The sequence below is a fragment of the Ursus maritimus genome, unplaced genomic scaffold (genome assembly GCF_017311325.1).
Source record: "Ursus maritimus isolate PB19 unplaced genomic scaffold, ASM1731132v1 scaffold_18, whole genome shotgun sequence".
Lineage (NCBI taxonomy): Eukaryota > Metazoa > Chordata > Mammalia > Carnivora > Ursidae > Ursus > Ursus maritimus.
In genome coordinates, this window is record NW_024424230.1 from 16,182,081 (window position 1) to 16,199,559 (window position 17,479).

Consider the following 17,479-nt stretch of genomic DNA (forward strand, 5'->3'; position numbering starts at 1 on the left):
ACCCCAATCGAAAACTTTCCCATCTCCCCCAAATGTACCCCCAGCTTCCGTAAATCACTGATATGCTTTCTGTTACTACAGATCAGTTTGTCTTTTCCAGAATTTCATGTAAATGGCATTTGACAGTCAGTAGTCTCTTCTGACTGGTGTCTTTCATTTATAGTGATGCTTTTGAGATTCAGACACACTGTTCCATGGATCAGATGTTTGTTCTTTTCTTCTGATGAACAGTCTTCTATCTCGTGACTGTGTTTCAGTTTGTTTCCTTATTCACCAGTTGACAGACATTTGGTCTGTTTCTAATTGCCAGGTGAGGGAGTTGTTTTGTTTTGCTTTGCACATTGTTTTGGGCCGTAATAAATGAAGTTGCTATGCACGTTTATATCTTTGTGTAACATACGTCTTCATTCCTCTGGGGTAAGTACCTGGGAGTGGGATTGCTTGGTCATGCGGTAACTCTAGGTTTAACGCTCTAAAAAGCTGTCCAGCGTCATGTCCTGATACAAAAGCCAACCCTCCCTGTTTGAGTGATCCATCAAGTTATTACTCCATGTTTGGAATGCCTCTGATTCTATTTACTGCCCAGAAATAAATACTTGCCAGAACGTCACCCCAGTGAACATTTGAACTCCTCCATCGATGTTTGCCCCTGCAAAGGGATGACTTTCCAGAACCCATTTCTACAGAGTTAGGATTTAAGTTCCTTTGAAGACACCCTATTGAAAACAAACTATTGTGAACTAGTGTGAACAGGCCCATCTCAGCTCCCTAGTGACTCACACGTTAGCTAGAGTACGTCGGCTACTCAGATCAAAGCACTGCAGGAACCCAGTTGCTTGGCTGAAGGGAAGAGAGAAGGAGAGGAGGAGGCTGTTGTAGATACACTAAGTCACTTCCAGTGGCCACTTCTCCTTTCTTTCTTGCTACCCCCAGGGCCCAGCCTCCCCCCATGGAGCATGGCGGCTTCAACTCAATCATAGTAGTCCTGTTTCCTACTTCCCTAGTCTCCTCTGCGGCAGGAGCTGCCACGTGACCTATTTTGGCCAGTGGGGCCCCAGTGGAAGTCAGCCGACAGCCGTGAGAAAGCTTTTGCCTTTCTGATAAAGGAAACAGATATGGATGGCACCGACCTTCCACCTTCTTCCTGCCTTGAACGCAGACATTCCACCCAGCTCCAGCGGCCATCTTGCCCCCATGACAGAAAGGCTCAGAAATACACAGAGACATCAGCCCTGACATTGCTGAAATGGGAAATCACCATTAGCACCTGTCCACCTCTGCCTTCTTGTTACATGTGACGAAGAAACCCCTATTTGTTTAAGCTACTGTTGATACGATTTTTCTTACAGACCAATAAATCTGTCAGCAATACAGGCAAACTCTGAAAAAGGAAGTAGCTTACTGAAGGCAAACGTCATGTTTCTTTGACTAGCGCCAACAAATAGAATTTGCCTACAAATAGAATCAAATTCTTTTCTCCAATTTGCCGGGAATCCTCTAGGTTTTCCTCACTGATTTCCTCCTGCTGCAGTTTGTTCCCCAAGGAATATGGGTTGCTAATCCCTTCCCCACCACTTACTCTGTGACCTTGGCCAAAACATTTAAACTCTCTGCATCTCGGTTTCCTCATTCTTAAGGATTGTTGTGAAGATTAAAAAAACAAAAACAAAAACACTAAAAAAATGACTCTAAGCATTTTATTTTCTTTACGGAAGTGGAATTATCATGCAGTGCTGTACGTGCACAAGGGCTTAGGGGGACAATATAATGACTCGACGATTCTATACATTTCTCAGTGCTCATCACGATAAGTGTCCTCTATGACTTCAGCATTTTAAAGTGCTTTTTATATTATTCTGTGTGATCAGGAAGAACAAAATCTCTTCCATTGTACCAATCTTTAGCTTCCTGTTGTATATCCTGTTGAGTGCTCTTTTCTTCAGTATAAGCGTGTTAAAGCCTGCGTTCAAGGAACAATAGATGTTCACCAGCCTTTGTCACGGATTTTTTTTTTAAAGCTAAATAAAGTTCTTCTGCAGAGTCTGGACTGTCTGTAGGAGCTCGGTAGGTGTTGTTGTTGACGCTGGTGATGATAATGATGGTGGTGGTGATGGTGGAGACAGGATGATGGCGGAGACAGGATGATGGCTTGAAAGCACCGAATCACCTTGTAGCCAGAAGGGTCTGGACTTCACCAGAGTTCTGTTTGCCGTTAGCAAAACTCTGTACCCCTGAACTAGGATGGCAAGGACAGTGGGTCTGTATCTGCCACTTCCCACTTCCCCTGCTGCAAAATAAATCTGCTTAAAACACAATATGCTAAGTTATTAAGCCAACCTTCCAAGGTATGTTGGAGGAAGGCCAAGTTTCCTTCAGCTTCTCCTGCAACCCCCTACCTCTCCCCGGTGCCTGCTGGTTACTCAGACTGTCCAACGTAATCAAACCCAACAGGGAAATGCTTTCCCTTTTCTCATTCAATGCCATCTTATTTAGCTCTGACCAGGGTTCTCAAATGTCCAGTTCCTTTGGCAATTTTGATTTTAATTTATCTTCTGCATTTGCCATTTGTCAGGCATTTTGCATTATCTGCAAATTTAATCTAAATCTAAAGTCGGATTGACTTTCTCCTCCGGGTTGTTAATGAGCTCTGTATATTGGATAATACAGTTTCCTGTACTGAGGCCTATGGGATCCTTGATTCTTAGTCACGTTTAGATCTAATTTAAGATGCCACTAATTATTACTTGTACCGACCATTTGTCAGCAAAACTCAAAACTACATTCCGTCAAATCTTCCAGGCCCTCCTTCTTTAATTGCTCTATGAATTGCCTGGGTCAGAGGTTTCACATCAAATAAATATTTAAATGATTTCCACTGAATTCCCCTGCGGGGTTTCAAGTCCATAATTGCGTTCAAAAATGGCTGTGCCGGTATTAGAGAGAATAATTTGAGGCTTTTGAATCTGCTGGCTTGTTGCTCATTAGATTCTCTTTCACCATGTGCGGACAGATCTATTTTCTTATTAAATTTCTTAAATTCTTACCTGGAATGGCAGGCAGAGCATGAGAACACTCATTTCCTGAGTCATTGTGTTGATGAATATTCCTCTGCTTCTGGAGTTCGGAACCATACCAGACCCCAAGATTCCTGTTCTCTTCACCGTGTCTACAGTGGCTTTGAGGCCCCCGAAAAGCCTGAAGCGTCCACCGCTCTCTAAACAGAAGCACTAGAGTTTAATTCCTGCTTCTTACCTAGGTAGGTAGCCAGCTATTACATTACCTTCTAATCCAGGGGTTCCCAACCTGGCCCAGTTTTCCCCCCACCCCCAACCCCACCTCCCATCGCCCCTGCCCCAGGATATTTGGCAAAAGGCTTAGAGACTTTTGTGGCTGTCACAACTCAGAGGTGGGGGTGGGGGGCAGTGCTCCTGGCGTCAAGTGGGGGGAGGCTAGGGATGTGGTTAATCGTCTTAAATGCAAGGAATCTTCTGGCCCAAAATGTCAATAGTGCTGAAGCTGAGAAACCATGTAATATCTAGGCTATTCCTAAAGCTGGTCCTCTCTTCCACCATCACCACCACCAACCTGGCTGAGGAATAGAGACCTGCTCCCCACTGTGGCCAGTCCCTCACCTGTCTGGACCACAGCCCCTCATCATTAAGTTTAGGTGGGGGGTGGGGATTAAATTCGAGATAGTCTATTCCTAAATCCCATTTCAGTTCCCTTCCTTTATCCCTCCCTCCCTCCCCTTCTCCTTTCTATATTTACACTGGGTGCCAACCATAGGCCAAGCACAGTCATCGACACCGTAGATAGATAAGTTAACCAAAGAGACAAAACCCCTCCCTATAGGGAGCTGGTGTTCTAGCTGGGGAGTGAGACTCAAGAGAGGACACTTCAGAGACCAGTAGGTTCTATGAAGAAAAGAAGGCGGGGTTCTATGTTCTGTTTGATGACACCCGTTTCAGGGGCCTGAAACCCGGTTTTGAGGTATTAAGGCTGAATGTTGACCACAGAGATGTGTGTTGTGGCTTTTCATTTTACTAAGGCCATGTTTGGATTCCATATAGTAAGACATAGCTACTTCCCATGGAGAGAACACTTTCCAGAATCAACAGTGAATTTAAGCTGTAACTTCACGGGCATGCGGCCACGCTTTTTATCTTAGCCCTGCAAACGCCTGCGGAGACAGGGACGCTGAGTTTGGGCCCCGGGTTTGCTACTTACGAGCTGTGTGATCTTGAGCAAATTCCATAATCTTCCCGAAGGATCGAGTCCAAGAAAAGAACGGCACCTACCTCATAGAGTTGCTCTAAGGATTCATGAAATGCTGTATATTGAGAGCTTAGACATTGCCCAGGACTCTGCCGAGCACTCAGGGAAGGAGCTAGTCTAGTGCTCCTATGAGGGAAGCAAACTTCGCACAGTTCAATTGTCTCTTACACAGCGAGCCACCACGACCTCCTTCTTCCGCCAATGTTTACTGGGAGGCAGAGATTTAGAAAATACCATTAGGGTCAATCCCAAGGCCTCCCGCCTCCAAGGTCGTGGCTTTCCATTGGACCGAGCTCCCCCGTCACCAGTGGTGTCAAAGAGAAACAGAGGCAGGCAGCTGGGAAAGGGACGGCAGGAGGGGGAGCCTTCGGCAGAGAACCAAGCTCTACTCCACTGAGAGAGAAGGTGGGAGAATTTTTAAACACTGGGTTGTGCTACAGGAACACTACTGCAGGACATGCTGGGGGTTGGTGTGATGGGGCCATCGGCATTTGCCATTCGGTGCGTATCCAGAGGAGAGACATGCTTCTCATATCTTTAGGACAGGAGATAGTTCACGAATTGGAGCAAGGCACCCACCACAGTGGGGCTCCTACTTCCGCACCAGACTGGGAGTCAGGGCAGCCATCGGCCCGGGTGTCTACACTCCATAGGGGTGGCTCCCAGATCCTTGAGGAAACATTTCTGGGTGGTAGAAGTTTTCAATTTTAAAGGGGCAGAGAAAGGATTTATAATTGTAATTTTTCCAGAGCAACTGCTCTAAGAAAAGAGACATCGGGGACCTGTAGTCGGGTTTTAGATGGAACAACCAGTAAATTCTTTTGACAGTGTCGAGCTTTCTTAGATAGGCATTTTAAGAAGGCTAGGGTCATCCTAGGGACACGGTTTTGGGCTGGTAGAAACCATGCTAGAGTTTGGTCAAGCCTTGTAGTGTGGGGGTCTGGAGAGAGTCATTTGTGCAGAGAATTTTGTGTTTTTCAACGGGCCTGGCTTTCCTGTAGACCAAGGCCTCTGCCACCTACGAGGAGCACCTCAGAGTATCTCAAGGTCCTTGATAAATCCTCAAGGTCCTTCATTAATCCTCAGTCAGTTGAGGGCGTGGCAGGAGCTGTCACCTCTTAATAGTCCGCCTCCAGTTCAGAGACAACATTTTTTCAAAAGTCTGTTTAAACATTCTTACAAAAACTATAACATGGCCTGGAAGTTAATAGTGTACAAATGTAAACCCCACTTCTCTCCCAGTCTAGCTCCCCAGAGTTGCTCGTTACTAATAGTTTGATAATTTGTCTGAAAGCCTGTGTGCGTGTATGAGGCAGGCACTTTTACAAGCCCCATTTTGCAGACGAGGAAAACCAGGCCCTCTTCTCGTGTCGTGGTGACTGGCAGGTAAATAGAAGAGCTAGAACCTGAACCCAGGCCGGTCTGACGGCAGAGTGCGCGTTTCCACCCGCCGTGGCCTATGTCGATGCTATTGTTTTTTTCGCTGGGGTCGCGTTCCATTCCGAAGCTTGCTTTGTTCACGAGACAGTTGGCCAAGGACGTGTTCCAGCCACTACATATAAATCTACCTCCTTCTTTTGCCGGACTGTTAGCCCTGCGTGTGAAGGTACAATCATTTATTCAACCTGCTCCCCACTGGGGGTCACTTACGTTACTGCCCCTCCTGCTGTCGCGAACGACGTTCTGATAAACATCCCGGTGCATGGTCTTCGTGTGCGTGTATGAATATTTCCGCACGGTAGGGTCCTAAGAATGGAATTGCCCTATCTGAATTTGTGCACGTTGAGAATTTTCTGGTGGCTTCCAAATTCCCAGAGGACACCTGTAAATAGTGCTGCGTCCCTGGGACCTTCACTTCTGTCATTTCTGCCTGAAATCCTTGGCCTGTCACCATTTAGGAACTTCTCAGGTAAAACAGCCAGCTGCCATCGGTCAGGAAATTAGCGTGCTGGCTCCAGCGTGCCCGGGGAGGCTCTCTGGAGGACCCCCGCTCACTCCGATTTTGAATTAAAATTAACTGTTAATCCTGATGAATGGAGTGGGGGTTATAAACCTGGCTTCGGCTTGGCTGGAGGGGCTCCCAGTTACCTTCTATAATTTTTGAATCGAGGCGTAAATTTAATCACAGCTCAGACTCTAAGTCTCCTTGGGGTTGACTTTTTATTCTTCACTGGAGGCTTAAATCTCCTAAAGAAACAGGTTGAATTAACAGTAGAGCTGGTCATGAGGAAATTCTTTAATTGGAGCCAAAAAAAGTCATGACCTTTTAACTTTCCTATGGTCTAAAGCAACCAGATAAACCAATTTTAATTGACTTAAAAGTATGAATACTAAAGCATATCCCACTCCCCACCCCCCACCCCCAGTTAGAAGGAAGATGCTTTACTATTTTTTCCAGCCTCAGGCAAAATGATCCAGGAACGAGCTTGGGGACAGGAAGACATGAATGGGTTTCAGGTTGGCAATTTCGTTGCTCTGCCATGCAAGTAGTTCGTGTGGAAATGACAAAAACAAAAAAGAAAAACTGCCACTTATTTGTCGTTATTCACCTTAACAACATCATAGCTACAGTGACTTTCAAAGGCCAGGACTGATATGAACTGAATATCCGCTAACGGACACGGCTGTCTACACATGCTCGATTCAAGGGAGGGAAATAGCTAGAAAACAGAGTCAGACAACACACCAGTTCAAATCTCTTTTTTTTTTTTTTTCCGTGGGTAGACTTACTGTCTGATTTCCTGGAAGTTTGTAATCTTTATGGGGAGTTGATTAAATTATATTTTTTATTAGCATTAGGATTTGTTATTACTTTAAAGAGCCATCAGGAAACCTCCCACTCCACTTGGCCCTTCCCCAACGTCACCCTCCCTAGCTCAAGTGCCAGCTTTCACCTGACAAGACCCCTGCCACAGCCTGCCTGCTCCCCAAGCATGTCCTGCTCTCCTTGCAATTTCTGAGGTGGTATCTGAGCCCTGGGGCACCGTGGTTTGATCTTCCTGCCCTTCCGTTCTCTCAATTCTTTCCCCACCCGTCAGGAAATCAATGTGTCTCCCCCTATGCTGGAGCCTGACTCTGAGCTGCACCTTGTCATCAGAGCCTCCCCCAGGTTCAGCTGGGACCCACATATCCCTAGCAACCCCCCCGCTCCCCGCCACACGCAGGGCAGGACACAAGCACTTCATCTAGGGGAGCTCCCCACCGCTATTCAGGCTCCCCCTTAGTTTTGCTGTCCTGCCCAAAAATGCCCCTCCTCCTGGTGGTCGCTGGCTGTCCCAGCTCCCGGGCCCCTGCTTTCAACGCACAGCGAGCGCCGCCCCCCTTCCCAGTTCAACCTGCCTGGTACTTATCCCCCCATTCAGACTGTATCTGGCTTGGGGGCAGTGACCAAGTCTCAACCTGGAACATATTTAATTAGCAGTTGGCCTGGGAATGAGTTTCCTCTACTCAAGCGAAATATCCACATTAATGATCGGAAGCCGAGGCACCTGCTTCAGAAACTGACAACAGGATAATAATCCCTCACCGAGCGCGGGGAACTGGGAGTGCCTCTGGGCAGGGTGGGGGACCCGTGCGTCCCTCTGCCTTCAGTTGCCAGCCTCAGTGGTCTTTGCTAATTCTCCCCTCTTCAAGTCCCTCAGCGTCCTCTGAGTTCTCTTTGCTTGTCCCCTTATATAGAGACCCTGTCACTTACGTGTTGGTCAGTGACCCTTTTCCACTCGATTGCACGGGTGCGTGCCCAACAGTCACTATTTGGTGCTGGTTGACAAATATGACTCCAGATGAAGAGGATGAGGCCCAGAGAGTGATAGAAGCTGGGAGGGATCCCCGGCCTCTGTGAAACCCACAGCCTGTCCTTCTAAACTCCACGTGGGGTTGGCCCTGTCAGTAGCACCTGCCGCATGGGACGCTTTACCTCAAAGTATAGTATAAAACGTATTTATCTTTGCTACAGACATTTTAGGCGAAGACCAAAAGAGACATTACCTTTTCATGGGGAAGAAGAGGGGGACATAAAGAGGTTTCTCTCTGAAACAGTTACTGGCTGAGCTTTGGGGCTGCATCTAAACCCCATGGGTCGCCAGGCCCTCTTACAGACAGGCCCCTGACCCACTAGGACGCCTGTCTGTGACTAGGAACCCCTTGTCCTGGGATGATGGGGGAAACTGTGGCCTTTTCCATGATCTCTCTCAGCATCTGGGGGGCCCTCCATGCCCACCCCCCTGCACTCCCTCCTCACGGCCACACCCCTCCATCCCAACACCCCCGGCAGCTGGTTCAGAAATCAGACCCCTCCCTCATCTTCAACCCAAACCTCCCCCCCTTGCACCCCCAGATTCCCGGCGGCCAAATATTCACTTGCACGTGCATGGGCGTGTGATCCCACATTTACGGATCGTTCCTGTGGCTCCTAGGACACAAACACAAACACACTGCCCGCCCCACTCCCTCTCTGCCTCCTGTCTTGTCTCTCCCTTCTCCCAGGACATTTTTCAGGGGCAGGCTGCCCTGGCAGCCCAGCCTGCCCGTCAGCTCAGGAAGCTCGGCCTTTCTCTTGGGTCCCCACAGCCACGCGCAGAGAGTGCGGGAATCGCGCAGGAGCTCAATAAACACCTCCTAGGACCACAGCTCGGGGAAAGCGGGTCTCTGTCTGCTACTGGCTGCACAACCATAAAACCTGCACACACACAGCCCTGAAGTCCGAAGAAGAAAAAGCCGCAGGAAACACATCCATTTATGCCCCCTAGTCAGTGACGCACAATAGATTGTCAGCCTGTCCCCGCACACAGCCCGGGCCACCAGGCTGGGCTGGGGGGTGGGGGTGGGGGGTCTGCTCTGAGCTCCTTCAGTGGCTGCGTCTATGAGAACCCCTCCTCTGACCAGCATCCTCAGGGGGCGGGTTTCAGGGTATTGATTACCAGCCCTGCAGCTCAGTAAGTTCCTGAGCTAAGTCTTTCCTGTCTACAGACACCATCTGTTTGGGAGAAATGGTACCAGAAAGGGAGAGTGGGCTAGGCGGTTAGAGAGAGGCGAGCTGCGGGTATGAGGGGGGCTTGTGCAGTTGAGGGGAAGCTCCAGAGGCAGCTGCGAGGGGGTTTTTGCAAACTGGAATCCCACCAATGAGGCAAAGGTGGGGGAAAGCAACGGCATTGAATAACCTTCACTGCGACGCTGAGCAGGTCCACCATCAATGAGGAGAATGGTTTCCTATTGGGAGGACATGGGGAGGGTCTCCAGGTGTGTCCCATTCTTTCCAAACCCATCAATTTCGCCCCCCCCACCAACTGTATAGAGCAACTATGTCCCCAGGGGGCTGGTGCTCAGGCTTTGCCTCCCACCACACCCCTGAAGCTGTCCCAGCACGGCGCAGAGTGGGGACCCAGACACGCGTGGACTCCCCTCCTCCGCAATCATCTTTCTCGGTGGCACTGCGCTGGGAACCCGCATCCTCAGGCTCCGTCCTTAGTCTTGGGTTTTCCCCAGTGGCATCAAGAACTCCGCAATGAGAGCAAACAAGTGCTTGTCAGAGTTCTTGTCACCTGGTGCTAACAGGAGTCCCTACTACGTGGGATGACACGGTGGGAGTTGAAAACACCCCCCCAGGCTAGAGCTTGGGACTGGGTTCAGTGGGATGGAGGGAAGAGGGGGTTTACAAGGAGCAATGTAAACTCTATTGTGCAGAGACTATGACATCACAAGTGTAACCGTAAAACAAAGAGATCTGGGGGGCCACCCACTAACAGAATCCGTCTAAGACACTACAGGACAGGGTCATGAGGCTGCTAAAGGAGCTACGGCTATTTTTGTCTATGTACTAACAATTACGATACTTAAATCCCGATTAATTAGGATGGGACCTGTTCTTAAGGCTGATGGGATTCTGGATCACGGAGAGGCACCCTGGCACAACCGAAAAGACCGACACTGAAGGCGAAGGCTTGGGTTTGCACCACATTCTCCCACACAACGGTTGGTTCATTTCTTTGCACCACCCACTTGCTGAGCCTGTTTCCTGATCTGCAGTCCTGAGCGAGTTCAGACGCCTTTCTCGCATATTCTGAGGGTTGGAGAGAGGATCAAATAAGCTACACTACTACAAAGGGGCTTTAAGCTCATTATGTCACGTCCGGTTCTCGGCATCCCCTCTCAGGAGCTGCACCCTAGGGCAGGAGAAGCAGGGAGGGCCGCAGCGCCCCCCGAGGACCCGCGTCTCACACAGGGCGTGCTTGGTCAGCCTTGTGATCGTCAGCTAAGTTACTTCAATCCCCCGAGCCTCAGTTTCCCCATCTGTGATGTGGATAATCACAGGGAGTTTGAAGATTATATAAAACCCTGGATACAAACCACTTGGCATCGAAAGAGATATTCAAGAATTGCTAGATTCTTCAATTTCTGACGGAATTGAGGATGCATTACCAGGAGGAGGGAAGTCTGAAGAGGGACCAGATTGTTGTGTTCAAACACTCAAAGGGTTGTCATGGGGAAGAGAGTAAACTTTCTACATGTCGCTTTAGAAGCTAAAAGCAGTGGGTGAGAGTCACAGGGGCTTCTGTTCAATAGAAATTGAGCACTTCCCATGCTGTCGCACAGAACACGCTGCTCCGGGAAGGAGTGAGTATCCGTCACCACTGGGCGTAGAAGAAGGACTTGATTCACTAGCTGTCAGGGACATTGTAAAAGATCTCCCCGCCATGGGAGACAGGGTGAACGCGAGTTCCCTTTCCACCTTAAAACTCTATGATCCATGACACTATGTTCCTTTAATTCCCTCATATATGTTCTCACTCACAGAGATAAAACCTATAAAAGCAACCCCTTAGAGGGTTATGAACAGCTACCTCCGTGTCCATGTAGCTCCAGAAAATAAACTCCCTCGGCTCTACTTAGAGGAGGATGGCCAGAGTAATTTGGGGACATTCTTCTGCCACATTCTCTATGGCAAGAATAGCAATCTGGATGTCTCTGATGAAAATCTAAAGACAAGATAGATCAGGTAAGGAACCAATGGCCAAAACCAGACTCCGCCATCGAGAATTTGGAGTATAGTCAACCTTGGCAAATCGTGATCTAGGCAAAAGTTTTACCCCCTCACGCTCAGGATTTTAATTTACACTTTTTAAGAATATAGAAAACTACAGAATAACATAAAATATATTTTATGTGCATATCAGGCAGACTGAACCTATCTCAACATGTGCCATATTTGCTTTCGATCTTTTTTTAAAAAACTAAAATATCACCGATACCTCTGAAGCTTACTTTGGACTCCTCTCCAGTCCCATCTCCTTTTTCTATCCCCAGAAGTAACAACTCTCCTAAAATAGCAACCACTGCCATGCATGTTGTTCTCTGTTTTTATTACATATGTATGTATCCACCAGCAACGTGTATGTATCAGTTACCCATTTCTGTGTAAGAAATCGCCCTAAAACATAGTGGCTTAAAATGGCAGTAATCATTGATTCTCTCGAAATAAATTCCATGGGCTGGGAATTCAAGAGTAGTTTGATTGGGCCGTTCTGGTTTGGGCTATCTTAAGGTTGTAATCAGATGTTGGCTGGGCCGGCAATCATTTGAAGACTTAAATGAGGCCTTCCCAGGTGTCTCCCTCCCAGAATTAGAACGTTGTTAGCCATTGGCAGAAAGCTTCAGTCCTCATTATAGGGCCCCCTCACAGGGCTACTTGAGTGTCCTTATGGCATGGGAACTGGCTTCCCCAGAGCAAGTGATGAGAGAGAGGAGGTGGGGGGCGGAAGATTATACTCCTTTTTTACTTAGCCTGAAAGTCTCATGACTTATTTCCATTATACTCCATTGGCCAGGGTAGCTCCATGTCCCCACCCAGATTCAAAGGCGGAAACATAGACCCCAGCTTTTGGTGGGATTAGTGCTGTTGCAATGTGGATAGATAGGATTGTGGGACCGGATTTGTCATGTGAAATCTGCACCCTCTCACTCACCCCCAAAGACTTTCCACAAGAAGGGCCAGAAGACCCTCTCAACCGAAGCACTGAGAAATACAGAAGTGAGGGGAGAGCCTGAACCCGTGAAAAGTGTGTGGTTGCTCTCCTCGTACAATAGGTATGACAGTACTGGAAAACACCACTGCGATGGGCTCCACGATTTCAAGGGGAGATGCAGGAACCCTAGGGGAGCAGCAAACAAGCAGCTGTATTCAATTAAACCAGTCAAAGTGAGCACATCTGTAAAGGGCAGCAGGGATGTACCAGTGGTAAGAATGCCTGGAGCCTCCAAGATCTTCAGTGGTGGTGAATTGATCTCGGTGTCCCCAGCAAGACAACAGATAGACAGCTTACTAGAGTACCACTGGTTTAGGTAACAAGGAAAAGTCTAGGTCTGATAGCCCAAACCCTGACTTGAGCGCTCACCGTCATGACCACTCACTGAATCTCCAGATATAAGTCAACTATCAGACCCGGTCCTTAATTGGAGGGAACCTTCTCGAGGAAGTACATATACATAAATGTACATGTGTAAAATGTACATAAAAGTACATCCTAGAAACATACAAATAATTGATATACATGTTCTAAATTTTCCTCAAAGCTTTCTCCAAAAGGACCTGAAACCATTTACTAGAGAGAATGGCACATTGGGGAAATGGAAATATCTAGACCTTTGGGGACTTACTAGACACTGGCTCTAAATTGACTTTAATTCCTAGGGGCCTAAATGGGACTGTTCTCACCCATCAAGGTGAGGGCTTATAGTGGTCAAGTGAATGATTGAGTCTTAGCCCATATCTGAGTCACAGTGGGATTCATTGATCTACAGACCCATCCCGTGGTTACTTCCCAGTTCCTAGATGTATATTCGGAACAGATGTACTTGACCCCTTCCAAATCTCCAAATTCTCTCTGAGCGTAGAGTAAGGGTCATTAGGGTAGGAAGGGTGAAAGGGAAGCCTATAAAATGTCCCCTCCATACTAAGATAGGGGATGGGTAGAGATTAAGGCCATCATCAGAAGATTAAAAGATATGGGGGTGGTGATATTTATCACCATTTAACTCACTTGTTTGGCCTGTGTGGAAGTTGGGTAGATCTCGGGGAATGTCTATAGACTCTTGTAAGTTTAAGCAGGTGGTGATTCCAATTACAGCCCCTATCCCAGATGTAGTATCTTTACGTGAACAAATCAAGAGAGCCCCTGGCACTTGGTACACATCTGTTGACCTAGATAATGCCTTTTTCTCCATCCCAAGGTGCAACGCCCATCCAAAGCAATTAGCTGTACCCTGGCAGAGCCAACAGTACACCCTGACGTTCTCGCCTCGGGCCTTCGTCAGCACTCCTGCCCTCTGCCATAATATGGTCCAGACAGAGCTTGGTCAGCTTGACAATCCACACAACGTCACACTGGTGTACCACACGGCCATGCTGATTGAATCTGATGAGTAAGAAGGAGGAAGTTAGTCTAGATGTCCTTACTAAAGCCACGTGCACATTAGAGGGTGAGAATAAATCTCACCTCATTCAGGCATCCACCAGTTAATTAATGACTCTGGGAGTTCAGTGGTCTGGGACACATTAAGCTTTTCCCTCTACGGTGAAAGACGAATCCCTGCACCTTGCACCATCTACTAGGAAAAAGGAGGCGCAATGTTTGGCCTTTTTGGATTTCAGAAGCAACATACACCGCGTGTGAGTGTGCTGCTTTGACCAACGCACAGGGTCTCCAATTAGGCTGCTAGTTTTGAGTAAGGACCGGAGAAAACTAACATTTTGCAGCATATTTGACCGTAGTGCAAGCTCCCCTACCATATATATATAGTATGTTGACCTATCATAATCAAAGAATTCTGAAACAGCCAGTTGAAGCCTAACACACTTGCGCAAATTCCAAGGACAAAGTTAACTGGGTTTCAAGCAGCCTTCAAATATGATTTCATAATCTGCAATTTACTGCTATGCTCTGGCCTCTAATACTTTTTATTAACATTCCATTTTTCTCCCGCTACAGGGATTTCAGTGTCATTGTTAATATTTCTCCTTTAGTTGGGGCTGTCGGTAGTTATTTCCTTGAGATTAGAGATGCAAATGGGCTCAGCCTTCCTCAGAGGGTGGCCGAGGCCCTGTTTGGTTCTTCTGCCGGGGACAGGCTTACGGAAGACACTGAGAGCTCAGAGTTAAGAAAGCCAGTGTTGGGGGAAGAACCCCCAGGGTGGTAGCTATTGTGGAAATGTGTGCAACAGGGGGCCCCACTTCGTATTTCCTGTTCAATGGCACCCCTGCGTCCTGATGCTGGTGCCGCGGAGATACGGAGTGGAATATTCAAGTGATTTTATTCACATTCACTCAACAAATGTATTTATTGAGTACCCACTGTCAGCTCAAGACTTTTCTGTACATTGCTTCTTACGATCTCTCCTGGAGCACTAAGGAAGCAGGATAGGAATGGGCACTTGGGGAAAGGACGGGTGATCGCAGGTGATCGCCGTACAAGCAGGCCATCGTGAGCACGATGGGAGCCTTACACGGGTAGTCAGAGAGGGCGCGGACTGGAGGACTAGACTTCCTGCTGCCTGGAGGTCATGGTGTTCTGTGGATAAGCCCTACAGCTCAGCTACCTCGCTAGGAGACGACACCCCTTCTCACCAGGGCTCTCGTCTCAGGGTAACATCAAGACTGCGACCTTGTCTGAGCCAAATCAGTATAGTCACATCCCACGCTACCCAGGCAAGGACCCCAGGTCCCCCTCCATCCTGCTACTCTCACCTATGAAGCCACATAACGCAGCTGGTCCAAATTTAAACCCCAAAAATTTCCGAGGAAGGGTAAAGGAAAGTAGCATCTTATGGCCTTGCTGTTCCAAGTGGGCCCCAGACCGGCACCACCAGCAGCTCCTGAAGTGAGTTAGGAATGCAGACTCTCGGGCCCCGCCCTTGGCCTCCTGAGTCAGAACCCACATTCTGAAAATACACAGGTTTAAAAGTGCTGACCTGGGGACACCTATATGGGCAGGGAGCAAAGTGCTGGCTCCCTCCCCTCCCAGCTTCTTCATATATACCCTCCCCCACTTCTTGTGCTGCTGTGGGAAGAGAGGGGCTTGGTGATAGTGCCCGACGGGGAGGAGGCGAGTGAAAAAGCAGCTCTCTGGGAAAGGTGTTTACCCCAAGGTAAAGGCCAGGTGGATAGATCAGTTTCCAGAAATTCTGGTGAATTGAGAGGGTTGGGGATGCAGGGCTCTCTTGCCCTGGAAATATCCTCCGGAAGAGGAATTTCTGACCTGCTTAATGGACACCCTTGTCCCACACAGAGGTGAGAAAGCCGCTCTCAAGTCCATGAGCGGCAGCCCTGGCCGCCTGTGACAGTCACCTGGTCCCACCTGCAAGGGCCTCTTTCAGATGTGGGGGTGGGGCCCAGAAACTCGGATTGTTCCAAGTGCCCAGGAGATTCTCATGGGTGGCCAGGACTAGAAATCACTGATGATGAGAAACTTGGAACACGAAATATAAAAACTTAAGTTAGAAAAGCCCTAGGCCTACCCCAGCTGCTCCCTTCCCACCACTGGTCTTCCCTCCTCTCCTTAACTCCCTCCCCACTTGGCAAAAGGTGGAAATGGCAAGAGATGGGAGAGAGGAGGGAGCTCCACAGCGCAAAGGGGTCTCCAAGACTTGGGTCTGAGCAGCACGAGGCCTGGCTGCAAGTTGCAAGCGAGAGCCATTTCTGACGGGAAGAGCCATCAGATCCCTGGGGAGGGGGGGCAGTGTGGCAGGGAGAGCCTGTGGTTCCCGGCGTGGCTCAGCCTGGAGCTGGAAGAATTACAGGTGCTGTCTGGAGCTTCATTCCTGCATGGTTTTGTACTTATCTTTTTTATCTAAGACTGTTCGTTTTTCAAATTTCCTCTTAAACCCCTTAATCTCCATTTTACATCTTACCTGTCAGAGTCCCCACTGGGATTCTCAGCAAGTTCCTATCAGTTGCTGGAATGACACAAATTTGTTATTTGGACCACAACTTTAAACTGGCCAATCCATCAAAAACCACTTCAAGCGCACATGGGGTGTGTGTGGAGGGGGTGGGTCTACACCCACTGAGGGAGAAGTGGTGGCTGGGAGCTTGGTGCGGGGTACCGCATAACAATCCCTGTTGTTTAATCAAAGCAAATGCGATTCCATAGGCCTGGGGAATCTACACCCCAATGTCTCTCCCTCACCTACCAAGGCATCTGCAATGACCCCATTTGTATTCACTCTCTGGATATAGAAGGCCCTCTTGTCTAAATTTTCCACCTCCAGGATCTCAGTCTGGGAGGAAGTCTAGAAAAATCCAAGAGAGACCCTCCTTAGGGGAAAAATATGGTCAGACTGGTTATCTATGAAGCAATCAAGAGAGTCTCTGAAAATAAAATTCAAAACGGCAGAGGAGCATATTTTCCATGGGAATATTTATTTCACTTAGTTTCTGAGTAGCCAAGACTACTCACGATGGCCTTTAAGGTAGCAGCCGTCCTCACTCCCAACGGGCAGAGGGCAAGTGAAAGCACGTGCTTGGAAAACACCAACTTTCTACATACATGTAAGGAAGCTCTTTTATGGGTCTTTGCTCGGCTTTAAAATGTTTCACAGTGGTTCATTCACTTTCTATTAAAAATTGCAAAGTAGAGGGGTGCCTGGGTGGCTCAGTCAGTTAAGCATCCGACTCTTAGTTTCAGTTCAGGTCATGATCTCACGGTGGTGAGATCGAGCCCTGCATCAGGCTCTGTGTCGAGCATGGAACCCACTTAAGACTCTCCCTCCTCCTCTCCCTTTGCCCCTCCCCCTCCTTTCTCTCTCTCAAAAAAAAAAAAAGTTGGAAAGTAGAAAATACAACATTGTAAGCATAAAAATGTGAAAAAATGATCATTTACCGCTATTTTTCATTTTTGGTTCCCATGTTGACTTGAAAAGGCATCGGGCCTATGTACAATGCATGAAGTGGGACCATGAAGCATAGCTTTGCGCTCACGGGGATTACATTATCCCATCTTAAGGATGATTTGTTAACTCTGAGAGTGGATCACCAGGCTCCCTTTGGGTCTCTCATCCACTATTGAGCTCCAGTCCAATGCTCCCAGTGCTACCAGGTAGGGGCTCTAAATGGCAGCCTGATTCTGTTATGACGCGTTTTTTCCTTAGTTAGAAGCCAGAGTCAATCTATCTGCCTTTAAATCCACTGATCTAATCAAGAGCTCTTGAAATT

The 17,479-nt window shown here is 48.1% G+C and overlaps 2 long non-coding RNA genes across 2 annotated transcripts; both read right to left on the reverse strand.

Moving 5' to 3' along the window:
* Positions 1 to 1,843: 1,843 nt before the first annotated feature.
* LOC121103246 lies at positions 1,844 to 4,815 on the reverse strand. The gene is made up of 2 exons (XR_005835385.1): positions 3,045 to 4,815; positions 1,844 to 2,236 (listed from the first exon to the last, which is right to left on the reverse strand). It is a non-coding gene; the product is annotated as an uncharacterized LOC121103246 (long non-coding RNA).
* A 6,549-nt stretch (positions 4,816 to 11,364) lies between these two features.
* On the reverse strand, positions 11,365 to 16,223 carry LOC103676041. Its single transcript, XR_571989.1, has 2 exons — positions 16,177 to 16,223; positions 11,365 to 13,685 (listed from the first exon to the last, which is right to left on the reverse strand). It is a non-coding gene; the product is annotated as an uncharacterized LOC103676041 (long non-coding RNA).
* Positions 16,224 to 17,479: the final 1,256 nt, after the last annotated feature.